Source organism: Bombina bombina, chromosome 6 (assembly GCF_027579735.1).
Source record: "Bombina bombina isolate aBomBom1 chromosome 6, aBomBom1.pri, whole genome shotgun sequence".
In the NCBI taxonomy this organism is placed as follows: domain Eukaryota; kingdom Metazoa; phylum Chordata; class Amphibia; order Anura; family Bombinatoridae; genus Bombina; species Bombina bombina.
Genome location: NC_069504.1, coordinates 982,665,580 through 982,682,866, shown reverse-complemented (window position 1 = coordinate 982,682,866; position 17,287 = coordinate 982,665,580). Strand labels below are relative to the sequence as shown.

At 38.7% G+C, this 17,287-nt stretch overlaps 1 protein-coding gene across 1 annotated transcript in view; it reads right to left on the bottom strand.

Annotated features, from left to right (window-relative positions):
• The window catches only part of HMGXB3 (HMG-box containing 3), a 517,423-nt gene that overhangs the window by 483,622 nt on the left and 16,514 nt on the right, over positions 1–17,287 (bottom strand). The window contains exon 2 of the mRNA XM_053718650.1: positions 9,620–9,792. The gene's annotated coding sequence lies outside the window, so the exon portion shown is untranslated. The remainder of the gene's footprint in view (positions 1–9,619; positions 9,793–17,287) is intronic.

The window sequence follows — 17,287 nt, the reverse complement described above, 5'->3', positions numbered from 1 at the left end:
ACCCAACAAACCTATTCATGAGTGGTATCATTGTACTCATAAGATGTTGCTAAACACATGATGGGGTGTTATTTGGCAGTAACCCTTACTATCCCCAGTAAATGTATTCTTAAATTGCTATTTTGTCAAAAAATCCCCATTTTTTTTTCTTTCAAACTTTGGCATAGATTGGTGGTAAAATGGTTGCATGAAAAGAGTCAAAATACCCCAAAGTTTAATACCTTAGGTTGTCTTCATTTTATAAATATAGACATGCGAAGGGTTATTCAGGGATTCCTGACAGATATCATCAGTGTTCCAATGTAACTATCGCTAATTTTGAAAAAAAAAACATAATTTATGCTTACCTGATAAATTCCTTTCTTCTGTTGTGTGATCAGTCCACGGGTCATCATTACTTCTGGGATATAACTCCTCCCCAACAGGAAATGCAAGAGGATTCACCCAGCAGAGCTGCATATAGCTCCTCCCCTCTACGTCAGTCCCAGTCATTCGACCAAGAATCAACGAGAAAGGAGTAACCAAGGGTGAAGTGGTGACTGGAGTATAATTTAAAAGATATTTACCTGCCTTAAAAACAGGGCGGGCCGTGGACTGATCACACAACAGAAGAAAGGAATTTATCAGGTAAGCATAAATTATGTTTTCTTCTGTTATGTGTGATCAGTCCACGGGTCATCATTACTTCTGGGATACCAATACCAAAGCAAAAGTACACGGATGACGGGAGGGAAAGGCAGGCTCATTATACAGAAGGAACCACTGCCTGAAGAACCTTTCTCCCAAAAATAGCCTCCGAAGAAGCAAAAGTGTCAAATTTGTAAAATTTGGAAAAAGTATGAAGTGAAGACCAAGTTGCAGCCTTGCAAATCTGTTCAACAGAGGCCTCATTCTTAAAGGCCCAAGTGGAAGCCACAGCTCTAGTGGAGTGAGCTGTAATTCTTTCAGGAGGCTGCTGTCCAGCAGTCTCATAGGCTAAACGTATTATGCTACGAAGCCAAAAAGAGAGAGAGGTAGCAGAAGCTTTTTGACCTCTCCTCTGTCCAGAGTAAACGACAAACAAGGAAGAAGTTTGGCGAAAATCTTTAGTTGCCTGCAAGTAGAACTTGAGGGCACGAACTACATCCAGATTGTGTAAAAGACGTTCCTTCTTTGAAGAAGGATTTGGACACAAGGATGGGACAACAATCTCTTGATTGATGTTCCTGTTAGTGACTACCTTAGGTAAGAACCCAGGTTTAGTACGCAGAACTACCTTGTCTGAGTGAAAAATCAGATAAGGGGAATCACAATGTAAGGCTGATAACTCAGAGACTCTTCGAGCCGAGGAAATAGCCATTAAAAACAGAACTTTCCAAGATAACATTTTTATATCAATGGAATGAAGGGGTTCAAACGGAACACCCTGTAAAACGTTAAGAACTAAGTTTAAACTCCATGGTGGAGCAACAGCTTTAAACACAGGCTTGATCCTAGCTAAAGCCTGACAAAAGGACTGGACGTCTGGATTTTCTGACAGACGTCTGTGTAACAAGATGGACAGAGCTGAAATCTGTCCCTTTAATGAACTAGCTGATAAACCCTTTTCTAAACCTTCTTGTAGAAAAGACAGTATCCTAGCGATCCTAACCTTACTCCAGGAGTAACCTTTGGATTCGCACCAGTATAGGTATTTCCGCCATATTTTATGGTAAATCCTTCTGGTAACAGGCTTCCTAGCCTGAATTAGGGTATCAATAACCGACTCAGAAAAACCACGTTTTGATAAAATCAAGCGTTCAATTTCCAAGCAGTCAGCTTCAGAGAAGTTAGATTTTGATGTTTGAATGGACCCTGTATCAGAAGGTCCTGTCTTAGAGGTAGAGACCAAGGCGGACAGGATGACATGTCCACTAGATCTGCATACCAAGTCCTGCGTGGCCATGCAGGTGCTATTAGAATTACTGATGCTCTCTCCTGTTTGATTTTGGCAATCAATCGAGGAAGCAGCGGGAAGGGTGGAAACACATAAGCCATCCTGAAGTTCCAAGGTGCTGTCAAAGCATCTATCAGAACTGCTCCCGGATCCCTGGATCTGGACCCGTAGCGAGGAAGTTTGGCGTTCTGGCGAGACGCCATGAGATCTATCTCTGGTTTGCCCCAACGTCGAAGTATTTGGGCAAAGACCTCCGGATGAAGTTCCCACTCCCCCGGATGAAAAGTCTGGCGACTCAAGAAATCCGCCTCCCAGTTCTCCACTCCCGGGATGTGGATTGCTGACAGGTGGCAAGAGTGAGACTCTGCCCAGCGAATTATCTTTGATACTTCCATCATTGCTAGGGAGCTTCTTGTCCCTCCCTGATGGTTGATGTAAGCTACAGTCGTGATGTTGTCCGACTGAAACCTGATGAACCCCCGAGTTGTTAACTGGGGCCAAGCCAGAAGGGCATTTAGCACTGCTCTCAATTCCAGAATGTTTATTGGAAGGAGACTCTCCTCCTGATTCCATAGTCCCTGAGTCTTCAGAGAATTCCAGACAGCGCCCCAACCTAGTAGGCTGGCGTCTGTTGTTACAATTGTCCAGTCTGGCCTGCTGAATGGCATCCCCCTGGACAGGTGTGGCCGATAAAGCCACCATAGAAGAGAATTTCTGGTCTCTTGATTCAGATTCAGAGTAGGGGACAAATCTGAGTAATCCCCATTCCACTGACTTAGCATGCATAATTGCAGCGGTCTGAGGTGTAGGCGTGCAAAAGGTACTATGTCCATTGCCGCTACCATTAAGCCGATCACCTCCATGCATTGAGCTACTGACGGGTGTTGAATGGAATGAAGGACGCGGCATGCATTTTGAAGCTTTGTTAACCTGTCTTCTGTCAGGTAAATCTTCATTTCTACAGAATCTATAAGAGTCCCCAAGAATGGAACTCTTGTGAGAGGAAAGAGAGAACTCTTCTTTTCGTTCACTTTCCATCCATGCGACCTTAGAAATGCCAGAACTAACTCTGTATGAGACTTGGCAGTTTGAAAGCTTGAAGCTTGAATTAGAATGTCGTCTAGGTACGGAGCTACCGAAATCCCTCGCGGTCTTAGTACCGCTAGAAGGGCACCCAGAACCTTTGTGAAGATTCTTGGAGCCGTAGCCAATCCGAATGGAAGAGCTACAAACTGGTAGTGCCTGTCTAAGAAGGCAAACCTTAGATACCGGTGATGATCTTTGTGGATCGGTATGTGAAGGTAAGCATCCTTTAAATCCACTGTGGTCATGTACTGACCCTCTTGGATCATGGGTAAGATTGTCCGAATAGTTTCCATTTTGAACGATGGAACTCTTAGGAATTTGTTTAGAGTCTTTAAATCTAAGATTGGCCTGAAAGTTCCCTCTTTTTTGGGAACCACAAACAGGTTTGAGTAGAACCCTTGTCCTTGTTCCGACCGCGGAACCGGATGGATCACTCCCATTAATAACAGATCTTGTACACAGCGTAGAAACGCTTCTTTCTTTATCTGGTTTGTTGACAACCTTGACAGATGAAATCTCCCTCTTGGGGGAGATAATTTGAAGTCTAGAAGGTATCCCTGCGATATGATCTCTAGAGCCCAGGGATCCTGAACATCTCTTGCCCAGGCCTGGGCGAAGAGAGAGAGTCTGCCCCCCACTAGATCCGGTCCCGGATCGGGGGCTCTCGGTTCATGCTGTCTTTGGGGCAGCAGCAGGTTTCCTGGCCTGCTTGCTCTTGTTCCAGGACTGGTTAGGCTTCCAGCCTTGCCTGTAACGAGCAACAGCTCCTTCCTGTTTTGGTGCAGTGGAGGTTGATGCTGCTCCTGTTTTAAAGTTCCGAAAGGGACGAAAATTAGACTGTCTAGCCTTAGCTTTGGCTTTGTCTTGAGGTAGGGCGTGGCCCTTACCTCCTGTAATGTCAGCGATAATCTCTTTCAATCCGGGCCCAAATAAAGACTGCCCCTTGAAAGGTATATTAAGTAATTTGGACTTAGAAGTAACATCAGCTGACCAGGATTTTAGCCACAGCGCCCTACGTGCCTGTATGGCGAATCCTGAGTTCTTAGCCGTAAGTTTGGTTAAATGTACTACGGCCTCCGAAATGAAGGAATTAGCTAGTTTAAGGACTCTAAGCCTGTCCGTAATGTCGTCTAGCGTAGATGAACTAAGGTTCTCTTCAAGCGACTCAATCCAAAATGCTGCCGCAGCCGTAATCGGCGCGATACATGCAAGGGGTTGTAATATAAAACCTTGTTGAACAAACATTTTCTTAAGGTAACCCTCTAATTTTTTATCCATTGGATCTGAGAAAGCACAGCTATCCTCCACCGGGATAGTGGTACGCTTAGCTAAAGTAGAAACTGCTCCCTCCACCTTGGGGACCGTTTGCCATAAGTCCCGAGTGGTGGCGTCTATTGGAAACATCTTTCTAAATATTGGAGGGGGTGAGAACGGCACACCGGGTCTATCCCACTCCTTAGTAACAATTTCAGTTAGTCTCTTAGGTATAGGAAAAACGTCAGTACTCGCCGGTACCGCAAAGTATTTATCCAACCTACACAGTTTCTCTGGTATTGCAACGGTGTTACAATCGTTGAGAGCTGCCAAGACCTCCCCTAGTAATACACGGAGGTTCTCCAATTTAAATTTAAAATTTGAAATATCTGAGTCCAATCTGTTTGGATCAGAACCGTCACCCACAGAATGAAGCTCTCCGTCCTCATGCTCTGCGAGCTGTGACGCAGTATCAGACATGGCCCTAGCATTGTCAGCGCACTCTGTTCTCACCCCAGAGTGATCACGCTTGCCTCTTAATTCTGGTAATTTAGACAAAACTTCAGTCATAACAGTAGCCATATCTTGTAATGTTATCTGTAATGGCCGCCCAGATGTACTAGGCGCCAAAATATCACGCACCTCCCGGGCGGGAGATGCAGGTACTGCCGCGTGAGGCGAGTTAGTCGGCATAACTCTCCCCTCGCTGTTTGGTGAAATTTGTTCACATTGTACAGATTGACTTTTATTTAAAGTAGCATCAATACAGTTAGTACATAAATTTCTATTGGGCTCCACCTTGGCATTGGAACAAATGACACAGATATCTTCCTCTGAGTCAGACATGTTTAACACACTAGCAAAAAACTTACAACTTGGTTATAATCTTTTTTAGCAAAAAACGTACTGTGCCTCAAAGAGGTACTAACGATTAAATGACAGTTGAAATAGTGAACTGAAAAACAGTTATAGCATCAAACTTTAAAACAACAAAACTTTTAGCAAAGGTTTGTTCCCATTAGTAAAATAACAATAATTAAATTTGACATAAAAAATACAAAGCAACGTTTTTATTCACAGTCACTATAAGAATTCTCACAGCTCTGCTGAGAGAATTTACCTCCCTTCAAAGAAGTTTGAAGACCCCTGAGATCTATCAGAGATGAACCGGATCATGCAGGAAAAATAAAAGTAACTGACTGGTATTTTTTGATGCGTAGCAAAGAGCGCCAAAACGGCCCCTCCCTCTCCCACACAGCAGTGAAGAGAAACGAAACTGTCACAAATAAAGCAAAAAAACTGCCAAGTGGAAAATAATGCCCAAATATTTATTCACACAGTACCTCAGCAATGTAAACGATTCTACATTCCAGCAAAAACGTTTAACATGATAAATAGTTATTAAAAAGGATTAGTGACCTTTAACAGAGTAGTTCCGGTGAAATACCATCCCCAGAATACTGAAGTGTATACATACATGTCATTTTAACGGTATGGCAGGATTTTCTCATCAATTCCATTCAGAAAATAAAAACTGCTACATACCTCAATGCAGATTCCTCTGCCCGCTGTCCCCTGATCTGAAGCCTTTACCTCCCTCAGATGGCCGAGAACAGCAATATGATCTTAACTACTCCGGTTAAAATCATAGTAAAAAACTCTGACAGATTCTTCCTCAAACTCTGCCAGAGAAGTAATAACACGCTCCGGTGCTATTTTAAAATAACAAACTTTTGATTGAAGTCATAAAAACTAAGTATAATCACCATAGTCCTCTCACACATCCTATCTAGTCGTTGGGTGCAAGAGAATGACTGGGACTGACGTAGAGGGGAGGAGCTATATGCAGCTCTGCTGGGTGAATCCTCTTGCATTTCCTGTTGGGGAGGAGTTATATCCCAGAAGTAATGATGACCCGTGGACTGATCACACATAACAGAAGAAAAATGGTTCTGAAATAGCAAAGTGCTACTTGTACTTATTGCCCTATAACTTGCAAAAAAAGCAAAGAACATGTAAACATTGGGTATTTCTAAAGCAGGACAAAATTTAGAAACTATTTTTCATGGGTGTTTTATGGTAGTTGTAGAAGTGTAACAGATTTTGGGGTCTAGAAAAAGTGTGGGGTTTTTTAATTTTTTCCTCATATTTTATAAAATAAATTATAGTAAATTATAAGATATGATAAAAATAATGTTATCTTTAGAAAGACCATTTAATGGGAAGAAAAATTTTATATAATATGTGTGGGTACAGTAAATGAGTAAGAAGAAAATTACAGCTAAACACAAACACTGCAGAAATGTAAAAATAGCCTTGGTCCCAAACGGTCAGAAAATGGAAAAGTGCTGTGGTCCTTAAGAGGTTGAATCAACTTTCAGGGTCCTGTAACTTCTCTTGTGAATAAAAAATAATAGTTGGCTCATGAGTTTTACATATTTTATCTGACACCATTTTAAAGAGAAGCCTTACCATTTTCAAGAGCTCCATTTAATCATGGAAATATAAACAGACATAAGCAGTTATTTTTTGTTTTTGTAACTACATTACTGACCCTAGCACTGTATATATAGTAGTCACAGGAGAATGGTGCACTCTTCCATTACAGGTTCCTTTAAGGTCCCCAAGAACGATATCCCCTTTTTTTCTTGCACACAATGTAATCATCTAATCTACCATTTATACTCTTATCTCCTTTCTACAATGAAAGGGACAGTCTTCACCAGAATTGTTATTGTTTAAAAAGATAGATAATCCCTTTATTTCCCATTCCCCAGTTTCGCATAACCAATACTGTTATATTAATATACTTTTTACCTCTGTGATTACCTTGTATCTAAGCCTCTGCAAACTGCTCCCTTATTTCAGTTATTTTGACAGACTTGCATTTTAGCCAATCAGTGCCGACTCCTAGATAACTCCATGTGCGATAGCACAATGTTATCTATATGACACATATGAACTAATGCCCTCTAGTGGTGAAAAACTGTCAAAATGCATTCAGATAAGAGGCAGTCTTAAAGGTATAAGAAATTAGCATATGAGCTTAGCTTTCAACTAAGAATACCAAGACAACAAAGCAAAATTGGTGATAAAAGTAAAGTAGAAGTTTGTTTAAAATTACATGCTCTATCTAAATCATGAAAGTTTTTTTTAGACTAGACTGTCCCTTGAACAGTAACACATTTTATCCCATTAAGTGCAACAACAAGGTAAAACATAACATACAATACGTTTGAGTATTTATGTCTGTATATAGAGCCTATACTATAGAAATGGTTGCCAAGCACTGTGCGACAGCAACAACAGAACAGTGAATACAGGCTCCCATTAGTAAACCCAGTAAAATGTTCCTGGAACACTTAGTAACTTATCATACATTAATATTTACATCACACATGAAGAGAATATTGATAGAGTTCATGTTACAGCTTATAAACTCTATGGCATGTGCACATGCTTATTAACCAACAATGATAATGAAAACGTAATTAGGATTAGAAATGTTTATTGAAATAGTCTGACAATACTATCATACTCAAGTCAATTACACACAGAACTGTTTACACAATCACGTTAAGACAAACCCATTATGTCTATTACAGGCTCTTTTTTAAAAAAAAAAATATGGAAAACATAGGTTAAATTATTCATTGGAGTAAAATATGGTGAAATATATCTGGATTTCAGGTTTAAAAATATATTTCTTTTGCTGTTCTACAAACATTTTTGTTTCTGGTGGACATAATCAAAGACAAATTGATACAAATACGCACGTAGTACCTAGCATTCTTAGTTTTACATACACACAATTATGTCAACTATTGTCCTCCCTACAAATAATCTCCCTAATCTTAAAAAATACTCCCACTCCAATACATTATTTTTCCCTTCAACTATTGAAAACTGATATAAAAGGTATTTCCTCATTAAATCACATCATCATCAAAAGCCAAAAGAGGAATTCTAACTCTCATAGATGCATGGAATGGGTCAGCTATCTTTGGCAAAACCTGGGTTTAATATGGTTAAACCCAATTCATATTAATTGTGTAGAGTTACTGGTGAGTTCTTATGCTGTCAAGAGTTCCATAAAATCCAATCATTCAAATTTCAACCCATTGGATATAAACAGCATTTTGGCAATTTAATAAAGAAACAATTTAGGAAGCAAAAATCAAACAATGTATCCAATATTACAAAATATTTCATTCAGAGACAGGAATACTTTCATCAAGGCAAAATACATCCCAGGTCAACAAAATTGCAGCAGACTGGAACTCTTTACTGCAAGTCTTCAGCAACAGGAAGTTAAGAAGATCTTTAAATACAGTATTTAACTTTTTTCTCAAAGGCCCTTTAACCTGAAAACTTTTTACTTCACATATTAATTTCTAAAATCACATTTCTACAGCTGGTATCCAGACTCGAAAGCAGCTCTGATCAACAGGTTTCTCCATCTATAGGTGAAATATGCATTTTCCCCGTTTAAGATGATACCTTGGATATGGAAATCTCCTTTACCAATCTCATTCTCTTCCATTGCATTCCTAATCTTTGTTTTACATTGTGAAGGCAATCTAAAATATATAGATTCAGAAATGCCTTTGTATAGTTTCAGAAGTTCCTGAAATTTTAAAGCTTTTATAGAAGATCTTAAAACCACTCACAGGAATCATGAGCACCAGGAACCCATAAATGTTACATTTTAACATAGCCCCAATGACATAGATAGTGATTTGAAAGGGTGTAGCTACCATTTTAGATGTCTTTAACAATACGATTTACTTCACCTCTGGGTTTTGCCTTTCATACTGATTTACCAATTTTGAACGTTCTTCTATTTTAGTGGATCATTTAAGTTTTGGTGATACTACTCTAAGATGTATTATGTGAACAAAGTGGCGCTGACCACTTCCAGGGACCGCCTTGTAGCTTCCAACACGTTCTCCCCACCGATGACCTCTGAGGAAAAGAGCCCACAAATGTTCTAATACTACATTCCATATGGCTGAGGGAGAAGCTGAGACTGGCTGCGGCCATTTTCGGAAGGGAATGTTATTCTTAATCCCACTAACCTCGACCCTTAACTTTGTTTTAATTGATATACTCTAACATGGCATAACTATATTTGCAGGAAACAAAACAAGTTATCTGCTCTCTATATGCACCTCTCCTTTTGCCAGGTCCAGAGTAAGAACTATAGATAAAAACACTATTACGTGTTATCTGGATGGAGTTTTTTTCAAAGTTCTTGTAAAACTAAAAACTTATTTACTTCTGTTTTCTCAACAACCTTTAAACAGTAAGCAGCCTTGAACAGTACAGGTTTACAACTTCTCATCTACTCTTATTCTTTCTTACCTTTTTATGCTGTTGTTAACATTATTTACTGTATGTAGCAAATTGGATTAACTTGATTTTGAATGAAGCGAAAGCTGAATCTCAGTTTTCTGCTAACTTAGCCAATAGCTCAGTCACTTCCAAAGCATTTTTAAAGTCTACCTTCTAACAGGATAATAAGGCCCATTGGTCCCCTGAAATAAAATTGACATATAGTTAAAACAAACTAGTGAGTCATCCTTCTTTTATAATGAAAAGTTCTCTATTCTTTCACATGTTTAAGAAACCCTGGTCATGTAATAATATTCAGAATATCCTAAGTTTGTAATGTTACTTACATCAATATTTTTCATACCGTTAGTCTATTCATTTGACCCTCCCAGATGAGGGCTAGATCCTATTGTGTGCACTACTTCTAACTCCTCCTTTGTACCAACAGGTGCCGCCATGGCCATTGCTACAATGGTGCTGCTCCCATTTTTCCTTGATTGTGTCACTTTAGAAAGTTAAAGGGATACTAAACACAGTCAATCACGCATGGGTAGGAGCCGAAAATCTATCCGGTCGGAGGAGATCTGGGGGGGTTTAAATTCTCCCCATAAGAGATTGAGAACAGGGTAGGGAAACAGCGGTCTCATACCGCTGCTTGATAAATTCCGACTGTAGGTTCTCTTGTGCGAACCTGCAGTCAAAGGAGGAGAAGGGCTTGATAAATCGAGCCCAAAGTGAATAAGGAAAAACACAAGACTGTAAACTCCCAACAAACAAACACTCCTGAAAGGTGAATTTATTCTGAAAAGCAACAATAAAAAGGGACAACGTGTGGCTGAATGGTGTATAATTATAGAAGTAGGATTGCAATGCTGTGATGTGCTGTTACACTAAACAATTTTCTGTTAAATATATATTACAGAAGGTTTTTAATGCAGTAATGTGAACATTTCATAAGACGACGTACAGCAACTGCTGTTTTGGTCTGTGGTCATATGAAAAGAATTCATTTAGTTGACTTGATTCTAAAGGTCATGTTACTACCTCTTTTTATGGCACCATATGGGGGCTGCTAACAAACCTTTTATTTTATATGCCTGTGTAAGGGACACTACTGCTTATTTCAGATATTTAGAATATTAAATATGCTTAAAATGTGTACTTGTCTCAAGCAAACAAAATATATAACTATTTCATTTCCATTCATTAATTTATGGGTAATTACATTTTTGAGTGTTCCCTTTGATCATAACAATGCTGTATTAAAGGGTTACTGAAATTAAACTAATATCAGCACAGCATGATTAACCCCTTAATGACCACAATGTACCCTGTATGTCACTGGCCATTAAGGGTTTTTTCAGGACATAATAGCACAAGTCTAGCAAGAACACGCTATTAATGCCCTCCCTCCAGCAGGCTTTGTGGAATAGAGCAGTCTCAACGCTGGTGGCAAGACCGCGCTATAAAACAATCAAGTCCCAAAAAAAGGCCAGTGACATACAGGGTACGTTGCTGGTCCTTAAGGGGTTAATGAATTAAAATACAACAATTCTGCAATATACATTAATTTAATTAGCTTGATTTTATTGTGAAATATGTCTGAATATTGTGTTTGTTCGGCTTCCTCAGAGAGCCTGGTGCTCAAACTATACACAATACGATTGGCCTGATATGGAGACACAATACACAGTATATGCTTAGAGCAGTTCTCCTGTAACAGGGCTAAGTGCTTGGTTACGTGGCTGGCCAATCTGTGACAGAGTACTGCAGAACAGCATTAGAATTAACATGACATTACAATTATATGGAAACATTAGAATTATATTACTGTATTAGAGAGCTTAATGTATTACAGAGAATACAAGAACATTTCCTGACAGACATACGTAAGTGTTTATTGATCATAGAGCAACTCTAAAAATGCAGATTACCAACTGAGCTAATGAAGGATAATCACAAGGACACTGTACTATGCAACCTCAGGCTGATATTCGAATTTATGTCTTAACATTTCTGCAATACTACGTTCCTTCAGGTGGCACTTATAAGTTTTTTTTTTTTATTTGTGTATATGCACTATATATACTGTGTGTGTGCGCATGTCTTTGTGCATTTTCTGTGGATGTCTTTGTGAGGGTGTGTGCGTATGTCTTTGTGCATTTTCTGTGGATGCCTCTGTGAGGGTGTGTGCGTATGTCTTTGTGCATTTTCTGTGGGTGTCTCTGTGAGGGTGTGTGTGTGTGTGTGTGTGTGTATGTATGCGTTTTCTGTGGATGTCTCTGTGATGGTGTGAGCATATGTGTGTATTTTCTGTGGGTGCATATGTCTGTTTTCTGTGGGTTTCTGCGAGTGTGTATGTCTTTGTGCGTTTTCTGAGGCTGTCTCTGTGGGTGTGTCCTTGGGTGTATGTGCAAGTTTGTGTGTGTGTCTATTCCTAAGTAGTAAGGATATTTTGACCTTACTACTTATTATTCACATCTTTCTACAGACTTTGAGATTAATGAGACCTTTCCGGAAGTCACTAATCCACCACTTAACCTTTAAAATATTGTTTAGGCAGTTCAGGGCCCTTCCTTTCAGCCACTGCATGCTGTTGTCATCATATAGTTGGCATCTTCCTTGACAAAAAGTTAATCAGAACTCCATATTTTGTCTTGTAAATCTCCTTTTTTTTTTACAAAACTGTAGTCTACCTCATTACTTGTCGGGTCAATGTAAACAAGTGCTGAGTGTCTGTGTCTGAGTGTGTGTGTGTGTGTTTCTTTGCATGTCTGCTAGAGTGTCTATATGTGAATCCTTATGTGTGAGTGTGTGTTTCAGTGTATGAGTGTGTCTGTGTGTTACTACCTTTACAACATTTCCAAGTTTGACTACACTTAAGGATAAAGTGCATATATGCTTTAGTCACTAGGTCAAAAATTGCACATGTCAAGGGGGGGGGGCTGATCAATGGTTAAGTAAGGGGCCCCAAAATTAGTGGCGGCCCTGGTGTCAGATGTAGACGTGTTTACAAACTCCTACTGGCTCCTGTTTGTGTTGTGTTATCTGTCTTTTCATATGCAGGGAGTGGGTGTCCCAGACTAGCCTCATCAACACAACTAAACAGGGAGCTTCTAAGTTAGTTTTTTTAAGGATTTATACTGGATGTTTACGTCAGTATATGTGCATATTCTTCTTTATAGCAGTGTCTATTACATGCAGTTATATGAAAATTCATTGTTGTATACTGTCCCTTTAATAACAAACAAACAAACAAACAAACAATCTCCTTCTGCATATTTAAGAAACGTACATGAGATCATAAGCTTGTCTTTGCCAGAATGCTCCTGGAGGCTGATAATCAAGGGCAATAGGGTTTATGGGAGTTAGATTCACACAGGGCAGCAGCACAGTGAGCAATAACCATTTATTGGCACCAAAAAGAAATCACAACATTTCTGGAGTTACCCCTTAGTCATGTAAATGACACATCTCCATTATTCATCGGTTTATATACACAGGTATAATCAGGTGCAATTAACTAATCATCAAATAGCACTATCTAGTGATGAGAATCAAAATTACAATACAAAAACATTACATTTTTTGTGTATAAACACATAAGTAAAGCAGCACACATAATCACAAAAATATATTTTGCCCAAATTCTTACAAAACCACTGACCAATCAAGGTCTCTATGAAGACCCTTAGGGTACAGGGTGCTTAATTTATAGATCCAAAAGACCTCTCTTCTTTTTAACAGATTTTCCCTATTACTTCCCCTCCTTAGTCTAAACACTTGTTCAATAATTTGAAAGCAGAACTGGGAAATTTGGCCAGCCTTGACAAAGTGGTAAGATACAGACGACTGCAAATCCCTCCCCCTTATACACAATTTGTGCTCATTCATCCGATCCCGGTTTCTCCTAGTGGTCTCACCCACATATAACAGGCCACACGGACACTTAATCAAATAGATAACAAATGTGCTATTACAATTATAATAACCATTAATTTGGAATGATTTATCAGTATGAGGATGGAGGAAGGACGATCCTTTAATGATATTGCTGCAGCTAAAAGAGCCCAAGCAGGGATAACAACCCTTATTCGCAGATGTAATAGATCTTTGTCCACCTGTTTTAGCCATCCCAATATCAGATTTAATTAATTTATCCTTTAAAGAGGGTGATCTCTTAAAGGCTGGCATAAAAGGATTTTGAAAACACTCTACATCTGGATTACATTTTTTGAGTTTATACCAATGCCTCCTCAAAATTTTGAGTATATCTTGACATGGTTATTAAACTCAGTTACAAACGTGATTCTTTCTTTGCTTGATTTGGTCACATTTGAAACATTTCTTTCTTTAAACAAATCATGTCTTGATATTTTGCATACCCTATCCATACTTTTGTGTATAACACAGTCAGGATACCCTTGATTCTTAAATAATTGACCCACTTCCTTTAGTCTATTAGATGATCTACCTGTATTGATCACTATTCTTTTAACCCTCAATAGTTGGCTATAGGGCAAAGATTTTATAAGAGATGGTGGATGAGCACTATCATATCTTAAAAGATTATTTTGATCAATAGATTTTTTATAGATATCAATCTGCAAAACACTAATATTATTATTATTCTTTATTTATAAAGCGCCAACAGATTCCGCAGCGATGCCCATGGGTACAAGGATAAAATTACAACAGAGAAACAATACAATAAAAGAAAAATTTTTACAGACAAGTACAGGGGGTAAATTAATGTCATTAATATCGCTATAAACCCTAACACCTAAAAATTCCAAACTAAATTCACTCCAGGATAATTTAAATTGTATATATTTAGAACATTCGTTGAGATCCTCAACAAAGGAGGAGGTATTGGTATATACTCAAAGAATGTAATCCAGATGAGTGTTTTCAAAATCCTTTCATGCCAGCCTTTAAGAGATCACCCTCTTTAAAGGATAAATTAATTAAATCTGATATTGGGACGGCTAAAACAGGTGGACAAACATATATTACATCTGCGAATAAGGGTTGTTATCCATGCTTGGGCTGTTTTAGCTGCAGCAATATCATTAAAGGACCGTCCTTTCTCCATCCTCATACTGGTAAATCATTCATGATTCATATAGGGTATGTGATTTTAAACAACTTTCCAATTCATCATCAAATTTGCTTTGTTCTCTTGGCATTCTTAGTTGAAAGCTAAACCTAGGTAAACTCATAAGCTAATTTCTAAGACCTTAAAGGCTGTCTCTTATCTCTATGAATTTTTACAGTTTTTCACAGCTAGATAGTGCTAGTTTAATTGTGTCATATAGATAACATTGTGCTCACTCCTGTAGAGTTAATTGTGACTCAGCACTGACAGGCTAAAATGCAAGTCTGTCAAAAGCACTGCAATAAGGGGACAGTCTGCAGATGCTTGGATATAAGGTAAACACAGAATTAAAATGTATATTAATATAACAGTGTTGGTTATACAAAAATGGGAAATGGGCAATAAAGGGATTATCTATCTTCTTAAACAATAAATATTATGGAGTAGACCAGGGGTCGACAAATCTGTTTAAAATTTGGCTCCTGGGTTTGTCGAGCCCTGGAGTAGACTGTTCCTTTAATGTGAATTAGCCCTGTCTATCTGTGTAAAACTGTCAAAATGCACTGAGAAAAGAGGCGGCCTTCAATGGTTTAGAAATCAGTTTGAGAGTACCTAGGTTTAAAGGGACACTGAACCCAAATTTTTTCTTTTGCGATTCAGATAGAGCATGACATTTTAAGCAACTTTCTAATTTACTCCTATTATCAAATGTTCTTTATTCTCTTGGTATCTTTATTTGAAATGCAAGAATGTAAGTTTAGATGCCGGCCCATTTTTGGTGAACAACCTAGGTTGTCCTTGCTGATTGGTGGATAAATTCATCCACCAATCAAAAACTGCTGTCCAGAGTTCTGAACCAAGAAAAAAGCTTAGCTGTCTTATTTTTCATATAAAGATAGCAAGAGAACGTAGAAACATTGATAATAGGAGTAAATTAGAAAGTTGCTTAAAATTGCATGCTTTATCTGAATCACGAAAGAAGATTTTTGGGTTCATTGTCCCTTTAACTTTCAAAAAAATTGGAAATTTGAGCTACCATAGAAAAGCCATCTACTCCTACTCTCCTCATCAGGGGATACCTCTCCTTATCATGGATCCTCCATTTATTAAAATAAACATAACCTTATTTCCACCCCATCAAAGCATACATTCCATTCACTTGTGCACTATGGAACTCTCACTCTGTCTGCAACAAACTTACCTCTCTCCATGACTCACTCCCTTAACCTCCTGACCCTCGCCTTCAGATACAACAAACACCTCCCCTGCTGCTCTTTCACTTCAGCCATACACACAGGCCTGGTAACAGGCAACGAAGTGGTGCTAGCATCCTTCTCTCTACCCGCTGCATTTTTTAACACATACTCCACATTTCTGCCAGCAAGCACATTCTCAAACTTTGAGACCCATACTATTCTCTTATTCTCTCCCTTATCTGTACTAGTTGCTGTAATTTATCGTCCCCCTAGGTCATTCACACTTTTCCTTGACTACTCTGCGTCATGGCTACCTTATTTCCTCTCCAGTAACACACCTTCCCTCATTCATGGTGACTTCAATATTCCTATTGATAACAAAAGCACTCTCAGGTTTTCAAAGCTTCGCAAGCTAACTTATTTTGGTCTCTCACAGAGATAAACATTCAGTTGGCCTAATGTTCAGTCACTGTTGTTCTGTCTCTGACTTTACTAAATTTCCCATCCCCACTCTCTGACCACCATCTCTACACCTACTGCACTCCCACCACTCACCCCTTCCAATAGACTTCATATAAATGTACATACCATTGACACAGAACTACTCTCTTACACCCAGAATCCACTTCTCCCTACAATCCCCTCCCTTTTCTGAAATCATATGAGCCTCCCTAGGTTTAGCTTTCAACTAAGAATACTAAGAACAAAGCAAAATTGGTGATAAAAGTAAATTGAAAAGTTGTTTAAAATTACATGCCCTATCTGAAACATGAAAGTTTTTTTTGGACTTGACTGTCCATTTAACAGCCCCTGCTTTTATAGCTTGTATCCTATGGAAGCACCTCCAACCATGGCACACACAGCTGACAAGCTACTTGCAAAATAGTATTAGAGGAAATCTTGCTCCTCTGACGACTTTTTGCACTACAAGTTTATGCTACACTCCTACTCCTTTGCTCTCAACCTCTTTAAGCAAACTGCTTTACAACAATCAGATCATCTATCCTACAAGCAAACGCATCTTTTTTTTTTTCACTTGTGTGCCCACCCTCTGCTTCCATTACTACTTCTCTAATAGCACATGACTTTTATATGCATTTCAAAAATAAAACTGACTCCATTCGACATGAAATAACCTCCCACTGCAACAAGAATGTCAACCCCTCACAAATCATCACAAAATTTCTCAGCGTATCGAAAAACATGTTCACTCCTGTTACTGAGGAAGTTTCTGCTCTTCTTTCCTCTTCACATCTTAAAGTGAAAGTAAAGTTATACTAATCGTTCGTTAGCAATGTAACTTAATTACAAAATAAAGTGTACTTTAATTCATGATTATGTATAGATCGCTTTATAACTCTCTATATTTAGTTATTTTGTTTTCCGAATATTGTCGCCGTTGCT